Source organism: Planococcus citri, chromosome 3 (genome assembly GCF_950023065.1).
Source record: "Planococcus citri chromosome 3, ihPlaCitr1.1, whole genome shotgun sequence".
Classification (NCBI taxonomy): Eukaryota; Metazoa; Arthropoda; class Insecta; order Hemiptera; family Pseudococcidae; genus Planococcus; species Planococcus citri.
In genome coordinates, this window is record NC_088679.1 from 11,379,598 (window position 1) to 11,393,717 (window position 14,120).

General features: G+C 33.4%; 1 long non-coding RNA gene across 2 annotated transcripts; it reads right to left on the reverse strand.

Annotated features, from left to right (window-relative positions):
• Positions 1-240: 240 nt before the first annotated feature.
• On the reverse strand, positions 241-12,998 carry LOC135839961 (uncharacterized). 2 transcript variants are annotated; one of them, XR_010557674.1, is made up of 3 exons: positions 12,556-12,998; positions 1,818-2,163; positions 241-452 (listed from the first exon to the last, which is right to left on the reverse strand). It is a non-coding gene; the product is annotated as an uncharacterized LOC135839961 (long non-coding RNA). The 2 variants fall into 2 exon arrangements; XR_010557673.1 differs by lacking the exon at positions 12,556-12,998 and adding an exon at positions 7,281-7,393.
• Positions 12,999-14,120: the final 1,122 nt, after the last annotated feature.

Below are 14,120 nucleotides of genomic sequence, written 5' to 3' on the forward strand. Positions count from 1 at the left end.
ATTTTAAAAAAATCAACATTTGACTCTTGAAAATTCTAGCTACTGCAATTTTTATTTTAAAAAAAAATGTTTTCTATTTTATTTTTTTTTATATGTGTACACGTCTAGTCGCCTACTTTGAAATTGACTTCAATGTGAGAAATTTTTGCAAAGTAAGATGAAGAGTATCCTCGAACAATTCCCTCCCTAATTTCAGTAGAAATGAGTAAAACGTACCTAATCAATATTTGATCACTAAAATTGAACAAACAAAGGAATTTATTATCGCATAACAGGATCAAAATATGCTTACAAAATAAGTACATTTTTTCTTTCCAATATCCCCTTCTGCGTTCGTTCATTTCCTGAAGACGATTGCTATCAGCTGCAAGTTGCTGAAAAGTTCCCAAAAAAACTGAAATCTTAAGCTGACTCCTTGAATTTCACCCAATAAGCACATGTTTTCTTCGATTCTAAAAACGAGAAACAAAAAAAACATCATAATTTTCACACATTTTCTTCTATAGTGAGAACATCATTGACTCGTTGTTCAAATCGAAATACACAATTTCACTATACAGTTATTCACACAGTAGAATGCGATTCATCTTGCAAAAGAATTCCGGCCATTAGACTCGCGAATCTTCCCTTATATTTCGGCCTACTTGCGGGGTAGGTATTACACCAGCTTAAATGATTTTTTTCTTGTTTATCTGCTGGTTTTTGTCTCAGCTCGGCTGTTTTGTGTAGAACCCCCTTCTTGAGAGTCTAAATTATAACGCTTATAGTCCTACTCCATCCATCCAGCCAGCACCACCACCGACGACGACGTTCTTATATACTTACAGTAGGAAAGAAAAAAAGATAATTCAAAAATTACCGAAATAATAAAACTGCTGAAGATAAAAAAGGGGGTAAAATAGACGTACAGTGTAAGAAAGTCTGTAGCTATTATCTTTGACAAAACGAGGCCGGGATCCTTTAATGCGGTGCGGTAGTTAGTCGGCGCGAGGAAAATTTTTTGCGCGTTCACACGAAAGGGTACACCGGTGGTCGCGTCACTATCGGTTTTTCTTGGCTGTCATCGCTGATTTTCTTCGTATTAATTTAGTGGGAATTAATGCAGTTTAAAAACGGTGACAAGGGTGGAAGATTTTTCCAACTAGGGAGACCGGCGCGGCGGCGGGGTGAGGATGAGCGTCGAGCGGACGCGGACGAAACAGGCGACAATAATAACTCGACGACGTCGGAGAGAAGAGTTTTTTGTTTTTAAGTAGAAAATTAAAAGAATAAGAGAATTTTGCGCCGCAAAACGACAAAAACGGCGGGCTGCTTTAGACAGTTTTCTTTTTAAAATCGCGTTTTTTGCGCGATAATACGGCTTGATTTACATTTCGCACTTTTTATTCATCCCTTAGCTTCTCGTACTCGTACTCGTACCGTAGTCGTAGTCGTAGTCGTAGTCGTAGTCGTAGTCGTAGTCGTAGTCGTAGTCGTAGTCGTAGTCGTAGTCGTAGTCGTAGTCGTCACGTCAAATTAACAAAAAAGTTATTTTTTTCTCTCTCATTTGGGGGTTTTTCTTTATTTTTCTGCTTTGCTTGCGAGGTTTAGATACGTTCCTTTCTGACTTTTTGCATCGTGTGGCTGGATGCTGTGCGAACAGAACTGTCGTCGGAGTAGTCGAGACGTTTTTGAATTATTTGCAAGAAAATGTTTACCTACCTATTTGTTTTTCACACGACGTTATTTTAATTTACGTAGAAGACGGCGAGTTCTCGTTCGTTATAGTTTCATTATTTATAGATATTATTAGGTTTATTGTATCATCGTACTCGTACCTTTCTGTCCATTTGTCATTTTTTTTTAATCTTCCTCTCCGCCTCGTATGGATTGGAAAAAATGATTGGAAATCTGTCGTTCTGTAGTCGATCTGATTATTGAGATGTTTGGAATTCTCCTATTCTGGACTGTTGAATATTTGTATCATCGATCCATGCTCTGTGCTGTCCAATTCATTTGGTCATGATTTCAATTGATCATCTCGATAGGAAAACTGCATTCATGTTGCATATTGTTTCTGAGCAAATTCGACTTCGTTCCCATTTCGTTTGATGCATCAGCAATGGTTAGTAAATACATCTTTACGGTTGCATATCACTCACTTCTTGGTTAATAAAGAATTTTCTGCAACAAAAAACAGTTGAATATTTTCATTAATAGGTTAGTATCGAAAATAATAATTGAAAAGACAAAAAAAATATATTATCCACCATAATTATATCAGTAGGTGTTGGGGGAGGGGGTTCAATGGAAAAAATTGGTCCTCAAGTACATTTTTACTCGAAACATTTCCAAAACAAAGTATCCCCCTGCCAGAAAATCCATCACAGTCCACAAATGAAAAAATCTTCTCTATATATGAGAACAAAATTTCAGCTTTTCCTTCATGATAAATATTGATATTTGAAAAAAAAGCAAGGCCTTTAAAATTAAACTTTGTTGAATGTTTCCATTTTCGTTGGTTGATTTTTTGAATGAGTAACCTTTGGTTATAGTCATCATGATTACCTAAGGCAATTCATTTGTAATAAAAATCAATTTAATTTGATGAATTGTTGAAGTTTTCTTGCAAAATCATCAAAGAAATCGAGTTCTTTTGGTTTAAGAACTGAGATAGCCCAATCTTTGAATAATTTTTCGATATTTTTTTCGACTTTTATGTATTTTGACCATTTACTATGTTGAAAAGATTACAAAGGTAAGGAAGTTTTCAAAGTTAGTGCAAAAATTGTAAAAAAAAAAAAATAATAAAAAAAATAGAAAATTTTTCGTTTTAAAAAAATAAGTACACTTTTTGCTCTCATTGTGGTCGTGCTTTAGTTTTTTTTTCTAGGGTCATACTAAGCTTAAATGTCATACTTACGGAATTTAAAGGTTTTAAAAACATACTAGTCAAGTCAAGAGTGAATTTTTTTATGGTTTGATGTAAAAAAAAAAATCGATGAATATTCTTTTTTAAAAATTTATTTTATTTTACACTAGAGATGAAAGTCGTCAGTATGCATTTTTACAATTTATTGGAAACTCTCGTGATGTGAATTTTTTTCGAATATAATAGGAGGGGGCAGGGGAAAGTACCCCAATTCATCATTCAGATTAATAGAGCTATCGTGTGAGGATCTTAAAAATCTGGTAGGATTGCAAGGGAATCATTTTCTAGATGAAATACCACTTGTGATGTGTGATCAAGACAGTCAGAATTTTGTAGAATGAGTAAAAAAAAAAAAATAGATTATGATGGACTTTTTTTTTCAATTTTTCAGTTTTAATTTAGAAAATTGACTCATATGAAATGAACACGTTGAAGATTCCAAAAATCCGGCTTTTCAAGGGTACCTATCTATACTTATTAAAATTTCGAACTTAATTTGAGGCTGCAAAATATTTATAAAAAAATTGGTAATTCTTTGTACTTTTTTTTTCTTTTTTTTCGACACATTTCAACTTATACCTGAAATGAGTAAAAAAACCACCCTCGAGATTCAAAAAAAGTAGATAAAGGAGAAAAATTCCAAAAACTTGTGTGTTTCTCAAAATTTGCTGCGCTTGAGTAGATTATTATTTTTTTTTTCAATTTATTTGACGTATTTTTTGGAACCACTGACTGAATGCAGATTTTTGAAGTTTATTTAAATCTCTGTTTACTTTTCTGAGAGCTGAAAGGACAGAGGTGTCTCAAATACGTTTCTTTGGGTTGAGAAGAGAGGGAAAGGAAAATAGTCAGAAGCAAAAAATACCGAATAATTTAAAATGTTTGACAACATGATTATACATAATTATGTACGATGTCAAATCAACAATTTTCAATTGATTTTGCTGAATTTCTAAAATGTCTCCAGTCAATTTTTCTCTTCTGAATTTTTTTTAAAAATTTGAATAATAATATTTCAAATTAGCTCGCAATAAAGTAAAAGCAAAAGCTTTAAAAAAATTATATTACATATTTCGAAGATTAAAGCAACATTTTAGTTTTGAAAGAAATAGTATGTATTTGAAAAGAGAAGCAAAAGATTTTGAAAATTCATAATTCAGTAAAAATAAAATACCTACATTATTTTTGATGCAAGAACCGATTTTTCCAATTTCATTTTTCAAATGTTACGAGCACCTAGTTTTACGTAAATTTCAATCTTTGCATGAATACAGAGAAGTAAATCATCTACTTAATCCGAATCGAGCAAGAGCAAAAGTTTAATCCAAAAATTCATAATTCAAGGAGTAAAAAAAAAGGAGAATTTCTGATGTTAGAAAATTGTCATTTTGTGGAATTTCACTCAATTTACCAAATTCCTGAATTCGAATTGTCTGGAGGGAATTCCCCCCCCTCCCCCCTACACGAGATTAGTTTTCATTCATTTTCAACCTAAGAACTGAAAAAATATACCTACCTACCTATCAAAAAAGAGCTATTTTTCAAAATTTTTGTAACTGAAGAGTGCAGATCAATCCAATCTCTCTCGTAAGTTGGAGGAGTGAAATTTTTTAGGAGTTCATTAGAGATCATTTTGCCACTACGGAGCCCTGGATTTGCGAAAAAAAATCAAAAATGAAAAAAGATCGAAAGCGAGGCCTTGTGCTTGATTTTTGTATTACTAATTTGTTTGAATGATATATGTATATAGAGCTCTGCTCCAGTCTCCACTCTCCAGGGTAACCATTTGGTACGAAAAATAACTAGATGAAAACAAGTCTTAGGTACCAAAAAAGTACTAATTTTTCAAAATGATCAAGAAAGTTAAGAAACATAATTATGAGATTTTTAAAAAAGAAACTGATAAAAGTTCAAGTACCTAAGTAATCTGATTTTTTAAATGAAATTTTGTTCATTTCAATTTTAGCGAAGTCTATAGTTCAGGACCTTTTTCGAGATAACTAGATACATTTAAAAAATTTCTAAAAAATTTTGTTCAGGTGATTTTTTTTTTGAAAATCAAATTGGTGATACAAAAATATTTTGAAAAAATACGATAAAAACGGTTTTATTTCAATTGATGTGCTTCATTTTAAAATTAAAATTTGAAAACATAAATTCGAATTTGTTGAAATAAAATATGCCTGAAATTAATTATAACAGTAAGGTTACGTATACCTATTTTTCTTACACCTACCAAAAAATTCGGTCAATTTTTTTTAGGGGTAGGGAGGAGAAGGAGGAGGAGACTAACTTTAATAATCTGAAAGTACAAAAAATGTACTTCTTATATTTTCTGTCCCTCCCTCCCGTTCCTCCTGGCTTTCAAACACAGGATACAGAATGGCCTGAGCTTTTAAGAATGATTTTTTGTACGTTTTAAAGCCCATTGAAAAATGATCAGTTGAATTGCATCAATATTTCAACGATTAAAATCGACATAAATTTTTCTCGAACAAATCGAGTTCAATTCAATCATTTAAAATTTCCATTTGAGAATGATAACCTCAGATTTCAATTCCGTAAAAATAAGTCTGCATGGTAATGAAGTTCCTAAATATGTACCTACGTATTTATTTGCAATAGTAGTGTTGAACTGTTGATAGTTAGTACATTATCTCTTTTTTATGTTTAAATCTCAAACTTATGGTGAATTGTTCCTTTCAAAATTTTTCGGAGTTGCAAAAAAAACCAACAACTGATTTCAAAATTAACAAAATTCTATTTCTTTTATACTATATAAATTCGCATAATTAATCTTTAAATCGTCTCAAGTTGCAATCTCACCGCCGCAGGTTCCAACATTATACTTTTTCTCTCCCCGCCCCTCCGACTACTTCCTTCTGACATCCATTTCCTTTGGATAGAAAAAGAAATCGAGTACCTGAACGATACGCTCATCGTTCGACCATAATAGAAAAATATCGAGCTTCTCGAACGGACTACAATTTCAATTATTTTTCCTTTCAAATCGAAATTACTTTTTCGAATTCTCGTATCTATTGTTTTAAAAAGCTTAAATGGAAACAGGTACCTATCTATACTTTTACATCGTCTTTCACAATATTGATAATGTAAAATAGGTACCTACAACAACTCGTAATTTAGATACGAATCAAATCGAATCGTTCGTCGATTTTTCTCGTCTGTTCCTCGAATCGCGTCTATACACTTACTTTCTAGTCAGGTTGAAAAATTCAATTAAAAATTTTAATTAGGAAAAACGAGAAAAAAAATCAAGACTCAGAACCCCACCTACTTATCAGTTCTCAGTCGAGTAAAGAAAAGCTTCCATTCAAGAGTATCAAATCACGTGTACCGAATTGGAAAAAGGCCGCCGATCGTCGATGAACAAATCAACACGCGAACGTTATTTTCATCGTTTGTGTGCAAAATCTCAAGCATAAAATGGAAAAAGAAGAGAGAAAAGTCGTAATAGCGAAGAGAGAAAAGTCGTAATAGCGAAGAGAGAAAAGTCGTAATAGCGAAGAGAGAAAAAAAACAATTTCTGTAAAAACAACGACGACGAAGGGAGAAGTTTTAAATGGTCCGTTTTTCTCGCGAGCAAATCAATAAAAATCAAAATTTTCGCAATGTTTGTAACGCTGTGTGCGGTGCAGGAATATACAAGGGTGCTGGAGGAGCACGAGGAGGCGAGGGGGCGAGGGGGGTGAAAAAGCAAAACGAGAGAGGTTTTTTCTTCGTTACGAAACCGATAAACATTAAAAATAGAGAAAAGAAAATGGAACTAAAGGCGATGTTTTCTTTTTCTCTCTTTTTAATGGAAGATCTGTCTAAAAAAGAGGGTTGCTAAAAATTTAATCTTTCTTTTCGGTAACCCCCCCCTCCCCTGCCTTCCCCGCGACCCAATACACGTCCCCAAACCCCTGCCCCGTTCCGGTCTATCGTTGGCCATTACCATCACCAGGCCACCCTCATTTCGCATTTTCACCCTTAATATTTTCTTTTCTTTTCTTTCTACGTCTCTCTGTGTGCGCCCCTCCCCTCCCCGCACCATCCATGCTCCAGTTCGGGCTGCTCCGCGTTCTCGAAAGATTGGCGGAATAGAGTGATTATTCATCCGCGGCGCGATATGGCGACCAGTACACCCCTCTAGCGTGCCAGCCCACCATCCAGCATCCAGCATCCGTCTGACTCGTTGAAAAATCATTTATTTTTGCGCCTTTGTATAGTACTATAAGAGTTTTGTTGTTTTTTTCCTTCTTATTCTTTTCCGCGAGTAGAGTATTTCTTCGCGTTGTCTTATTTTGGGAAAAAGAAAAAAACAGAGAGAAAAATACCTACTCGAAAAATGTAAACTTAAACTTACCCTTGTAAACTTCCATACTCGAATGAAACACTGATTGTAATCACGATTCGAGATATTTTAAATTTCGAGTATTTTTAAAGATGAGCAAATAAACTCTCGTACGACTGTTCGACACTGATACTGATAAAATACTGAATATGATATGCACTTTAACGTGTAGAGGTATAAATGTTTCAAGTATCAGCTCGATTTAGGCTTTTTTTATTACCCTTTTAATTAAAACAACCCTTTGTAAATATACCTATTGTTTGAGATAATACTCGGATTCATTTTTTTACTACCTGGGTTCGCCAAATTGTCTATATACAACACCCTTGGACGGCTGACGAGTTACCTAATCTAACAAATCTTTTGTTTTTATACCCATCGGAACAAGTTTTTCGAAATAAAAAATTAACAACGTTCTGCTACCAAGTGCGAGAAAGTAATTAATAGGTACGCTTAGGCACATCATCGATGAAGCCAGGTACATAAATGTTGTATACTAAATATTATACGAAAAGGTAAAGGAAGGAAAGTAAGACTCGAATTTATTTCCTTTAACCTTATCAAGTAGTGAATTAATCATTGGAGAATTTATAAGGAGGAGGACAACACAGACACAGAGGCATGGTAGAATGGTAAAAAATAAATCGGACAAAAATACGTCGAGCTCAGCTGAACTGCGAAATTATACTCGTAGGTACCTACTACGACGGTAGGTATTAGGTAATTATTTTCTCAAATATTAAAATGGCAATTTAAAAGTATTAAATGATAAAATAAATAGGTAATGAAAAAATTAAGGCCAGATTAATGCGTTTCGAAAGATTAATGACACCAGGAGCCATTCAGTCGCTTAAGGGTGCTCAAAATTTAAACACAATGTTTAAACGAAACTTTAAACCGTTGCGGAGGAGAAAAAAAACTAAAATAGATGAACGTTTAGCGAGACAATTTTTCATTCGATGGAAAAAATACCTACCCCGTCAGTTTTTACGCCGAGTATAACTAAATCCCTTTTTATTTTTTAGAAAATTGCTTTCTCGAGGGCTTTTTCCAGTTTGAATTATTTTTTTAGTGGAGTTTTAAAGATACGAGGTAAGTGAGCAGGTTGTCCTATTCTTGCTTTAAAAAGTTTGGAGTATTTTTTTTTAAATGGAATTTTTTTTTATTCGAGTCGTGATTCGTTGGAAATGTGAATTGAAGACTGTGAAATTAGTTGTGAAAAGTATAATAGATTGTGAAAAAAAATTTTGTCAACGCCCCAAAGTTGTTGGGTTTCATGAGATAAATTTCTCCAGCTATGTTGGTAAGGAAGCCCTCTCCCCTCCCAAGTTTTCGAAATATATGTACTTATAAGAAATCCGAAACATTGAAATTTTTACATTTTTTTACCTTCTAGTCTTCAAGCTTGGTTCATTTTTATTTTAAAAAATACTGTTATTTGATCCTTCTACATGATGAGAAAGCGGAATTTGTCCCAAAACTTGGAAATAAAACGTAAAAATATTCATTTTTTTTTCATTTTTTGAGGTCAAAAATAACGCAAGAAGAGTATTGAGCTTTGTAGTGTGGAGCGAAATCGTTTCTCTCAATTTTTTCCTGGTTTGCTAATATTTTCACGTTTTAGTTCTAAATTTTAATCCTCGGATTTGGTCCATCTTCATTAGAACAGAAAAGCACTACATATAATGTTTTCGATTTGTCCCTTTCCTCCTTCTCCACAATGAAAAAGTGAAACTTGACCACACCCTATAACTCAGTTTTTAACAGTAATTTGATTCGTGAACAGATTAATTTCATAGTTATAAGTTATGGTAGGTAACTAGGTAGGTATCTTGATTTTTCAAGTTTTATTGTAACTCGATAGTCGATGGATCGAACTAAGGAACTACCTTAAGGGTCATTCCACGTCAATTGGACCAAGAAGTGATAGGGGGGTACGGTGATTTTTTGAAATTTTTCCTGTGGAAAGACCTTCCAAAGGGATGACCAATGGCGCAAATCGCAGCCCTCTAGCCCGTTTTTAAAGCTCTAAAATATCATCCATTTCAGCAGTGGATTATTTGATAACCGCGATACCTACCAAAATGGAACTTTTCCCAATAACTATGGGTTTTAAAAGGCTTTTTGATGATATCATGAAAATCAGTGTTGCCACTTTTTTTCATACAAAAAATTAGCTCAAAAAGTTTCGAAACGTAGTTTTCATATCGTTCCGACTCTCAAAAATTCTGAAAAAAATATATTATGAACAACTTTTCATGTTGAACAACATATTAAAAAATTGGAATGGTACCATGTTGCATAGTTGATTTTAAAAAATTTAAAGTTTGCGAAAAAATTCGATTTTTTGATTTAAAACATGAAAAAAAGTTTTTATAGGTGAAGTTGACCCATTTGACCGCTATTTTTACGTATCTGTTGAAAAAGTTGAAAACCCCTTTTCACTCGATGAAATGAACTCCACACAAAAAAATCAAAATTCGAAAAAATTCAATTTTCAATTTCAAACATCAAAAAAAGTTGTAATTTATTCAGTTGTCTCATTTTGACCTCTTTCTGACGTATTTCATGAAAAAGTTGATAAAAATTACACTCACAACAAAAAAATGAAAATTCGTTCATTTTTTGAATCTTTTCGAATTTTGATTTTTTTGTGTGGAGTTTATTTCATCGAGTGAAAGGGGGTTTTCAACTTTTTCAACAGATACGTAAAAAGAGGGGTCAATATGGGTCAACTTCACCTACCAAAACTTTTTTTCATGTTTTAAATCAAAAAATCGGAGAGTCGGAACGATATGAAAACTATACGTTTCGAAACTTTGAGCTAATTTTTTGTACCTACGAAAAAAAGTGGCAACACTGATTTTCATTGATATCACCAAAAAACCTTTTAAAACCCCTAATTATTGGAAAAAGTTCCATTTTGGTAGGTATCGCGGTTATCGAGTAATCCACTGCTGAAATGGATGATATTTTAGGTTCACTGAAAACTTTGATACTCCTTGGCTGCCTTTAAAAATGAGCTAGAGGGCTGCGATTTGCGCCATGGCCATCCCTTCAAAAGGTTTTTCCACAGGAAAAATTTCAAAAAAATCGCCGTACCCCCTACCACTTTTTGGTCCAATTGGCGGGGAATGACCCTTAATTGAACTAGACGAGATTATTGCTTGGGAGACTAAGGAATTGATTTCATTAATTAAGTACCTAATTGATTATTTTTTGGCGTTGATTGATTCCCATAATGAAAATGAAACTTCAAACAACTAAGTAGGGGGTTTTTCTTGAAGAGAAGTCATTTAAAATACCTCTGAAAGAAGATTGAGTTTTTTTCCCCCAATACGAATTTGTTCAACTTATTATTCAACCTTGGAAGTCTTCGTATAGATTACCAGTTTTTTTCTTTTTTTTTTTGGGGGGGGGGGCTGAGGGAAGGTTTTTCTAAAAAAAATAATTGTCTAGAAGTATTTATTCATGCTCAGAGATGAAAAATTTGCAGATAATCTGTACCTATCATTTAAAAAAAACTATAGGTGATTTTGTTAGAATTTTTGATTTTTTAAATTTTGGAGGTCTCTATGTAGCTGGCCAACATTGTTGGGGGGGGGGGCAAATGGAAGGAAGTATTCGGCTCCGAGATGAAAAATTTACCTACATGTACATCAATTTTATTTTTCAACTGGGGGGGGGGCTTCATACAAAGGGACAAATATCATTTGGGGGACCAAGGAGGATTTTTCTTGTAAATAAGGTTATTTAAAGGTAGGTAGGTAGTTACTCTACCTAGAAATGAAACATTTTCAAAAAATTTGTACAATTAGAAAGGGGGTTATGCAGAAGAATTCTAATGTGAAAATGAGATATTTTCAATAATTTTTCTCATTTTTTTCAACTTGTAGGAGGGGCTCCTTTCTAGGAGGCCAACATGGTTTGAACGACCGGGAAAACTTTTTCTTGATAAGGGGATTATTTAGAACAATTTTGACACAGAAGCAACATATTTCGATACATTGAACTTTTTTCATTTTTTTCAACCTGGGGGGGGGGTTACTGATTCCACCATTTTGTAGATAGGAAAAAATAAAAAATAATATGGAAATGAGATATTATATTACCCCAGGTAACTATTTGGGGGAGGGGGGAGTGGAAAATTCCAACTTTGGAAAATAAGTATTTTTAAAAACCAAAATGCAGTCAAAATCAAGTCCAAGTGCCTGATCTTTCTCGTTTTTTCATAATTTTCAGCTTCGTTTTTTTTCGCAGAAAAAGCAAGTCAGATAAAATTTCATATTTTTTATTTTGACAAATCCTTTCATAAACAACAAAAGAAATGCATTACAATCCCCCCTTCCCTACTACTTACATATCTACTTATTTCATGGAAAACTCAAATTGAAAAACCAGAGTAAGACATCTTACAAGGCTAATTGTTAAATACATAGAACGATCATATGATTCACCAGTTATAAAATTCCAGGAAAGAAAATGAATAAACGCCAACATGCACAGACATGTGGAAACTGTTTTAGCTCCCTATGATTTTCAAGTTTTTTTCGTATTAATATTACCTAGCTTTTGAAAGCTGAATGATACGTTGAAACCCCCTGGTACTTTTAAAATTTTTTACTCGCCTCCTCAGATTCCAAATTAACTTACCCTAATCAATTCAGAAAAGTCGAACTCATGACAGGATTTAATTTTTAGCTTCCGAAGTTCATCACAACGACTTCTGGAACGATCTGAAATCGATTGAGAAAATTTCCAGGCAAGCCTCTGTGTGTTTTTTTGACCAATTATTTATAAAGGGTAAAATTCGAAAATTCCAAAAAAAAATTATTTGTAAAGTGATTTTTGGGAACTTGTGTGAATAGCCAAATCTTACTTCAGAATAAAAAATGAGGAAAAAATACCAGACATGAATTTTACTTTTCCAGCATTCTGGACCCTCCAGCATGATTTAAAATTTATCACTTATTTTATCAACTTAAGAACGTGGTTCACCTTTCAATTTTAATCAAACAAACAAAAAAAAATAGAGAAAATACAAAAATCAAAATTCAAAATTTTCAAAAGTAAAACTATTTTAAGATTGAAAAAAACCACGAATTCTTATGATTTTTTTAATTCAATTTCGAAGAAATTCACGTTTACGTATTTATTATCGAGAAATTTAAAAAAAATGATGCTCAACCTCGATAAAAAAAATTATGATTTTATTTTTAATTTTGAAAAACTAAAAATGGTCAGTACCTAAGTACATATAATATCATTGAAAGTGAAAATAACGTACCTGTTTGGAAAATGTAAATTTCATAATGCTAGAATAATGAAAATGATACGAATTGATCAAATTCGATAATATGCCGTATAGGTAGGTAAGTAATTAAATACCTATCTATCTGATGAGTTGGTTTGGCCCGCATCCGTATATACATATTAATAATAGGCACATATCACCTCTTTAAACTTAAAATCACCAAGATAAACTGATCTTATGTAGACATACACGCAGGTACGTATATTGTCCAGTTTGTGAAATACGTACTACCCAACCCCTTTGCCAAAGTACGACCTCAGCCAAACTTAGAAATACCCAACCTACCAACTTCTATTCAGTTTCACATTCACCTAAAGGCTACAATAGATATAAAGTCTTAGCCCTTTAGCGGCCGGAATATTACAAACAAACCATCGCTCGCCAAAAAAAAAAAAAGAAGTAAAGATAATGCACAACACAGATTACGAAACACGTAAACCGGACAATTGTTCCGAAATAGTTGGTCATTAATTTAAAAACCTTATTCTCTAAGGGGGTATAGGTAATCGCAGCACCGAATTCCTTGATTGTTTTAAAGAGTTAACGTAACAGTACAACCCTTACATACTCGTATACGATAGCCCCAACCTGGGGAAACTGGTTTGTCCAGTTTTCTCACAACCCTGCGCAAGAACGGTTACCTATTTTACATATTCTTTTGCCGGACGTGAAAGAAAAAAAGAGGGGTTAAAAGGTAGCCAGAGAGTATTGCAACACGATGCGTGAATTTTAAAAAAATGACCATTGTCTTTCGTATAGTATTTTATTTATAGTGAAAAAATCTGACCTTTTGTTTAAAGGATTGCCCGGCTTCAGCTGTTCAACCATCAGTGTTTGCGTCGACTCGTTTGACCACTTTTCGTCTTATATCCGTAACGCCGCCAGTAGGTACCTCTTTTTATAGGATATTGTTTACTGGACAGATGCGTGATAAAGGGTTGGCGATATTGGGTCATGTAGATATTTCAAAAATAGTGCGGCGCGACGCGACGAGACGTCAGTGGTGTAGCGTTTGTCAGACATTTTCACATTGGGAATTGTGATGAATGAAATCATTTTAGTTAATTAAGACGAGTAGATATATCTTACGTTATTTTCATGGATTCGGATTTACTTTTCGGTTTTAATTTCCAATGACATTTGCCATGGGAGATGACTCAACAGGCAACAAAAATTGAACGGGACGAAAAAAAATCAAAAAACTTGCAAAAATACATTATCAGCCAAAATTTCAGATATTCGAGTGTATTTTTTCAATTTTAATGAATTCTCAAAAATGTGAAAAAAAATCAAAATTTCACCAAATTTATCTAAAGAGCTGAAATTTGGTTCATGCCTCATTTATGACGCCCCAATTGGATTAGGGATGGTTTCAAACTGTTTTGAGCAGTTTTGGGAGTCTCCAGGAGATTTTTGACAGTTGAAATTTACACAAAATTTTTCTCAATGAAGCTGGAAAGCTGAAATTAATTTTTGTACATGCAATAATTTCAACATGCTGAGTTTATTAGAGGTAAAATCTATGTAGATGAGTTGAC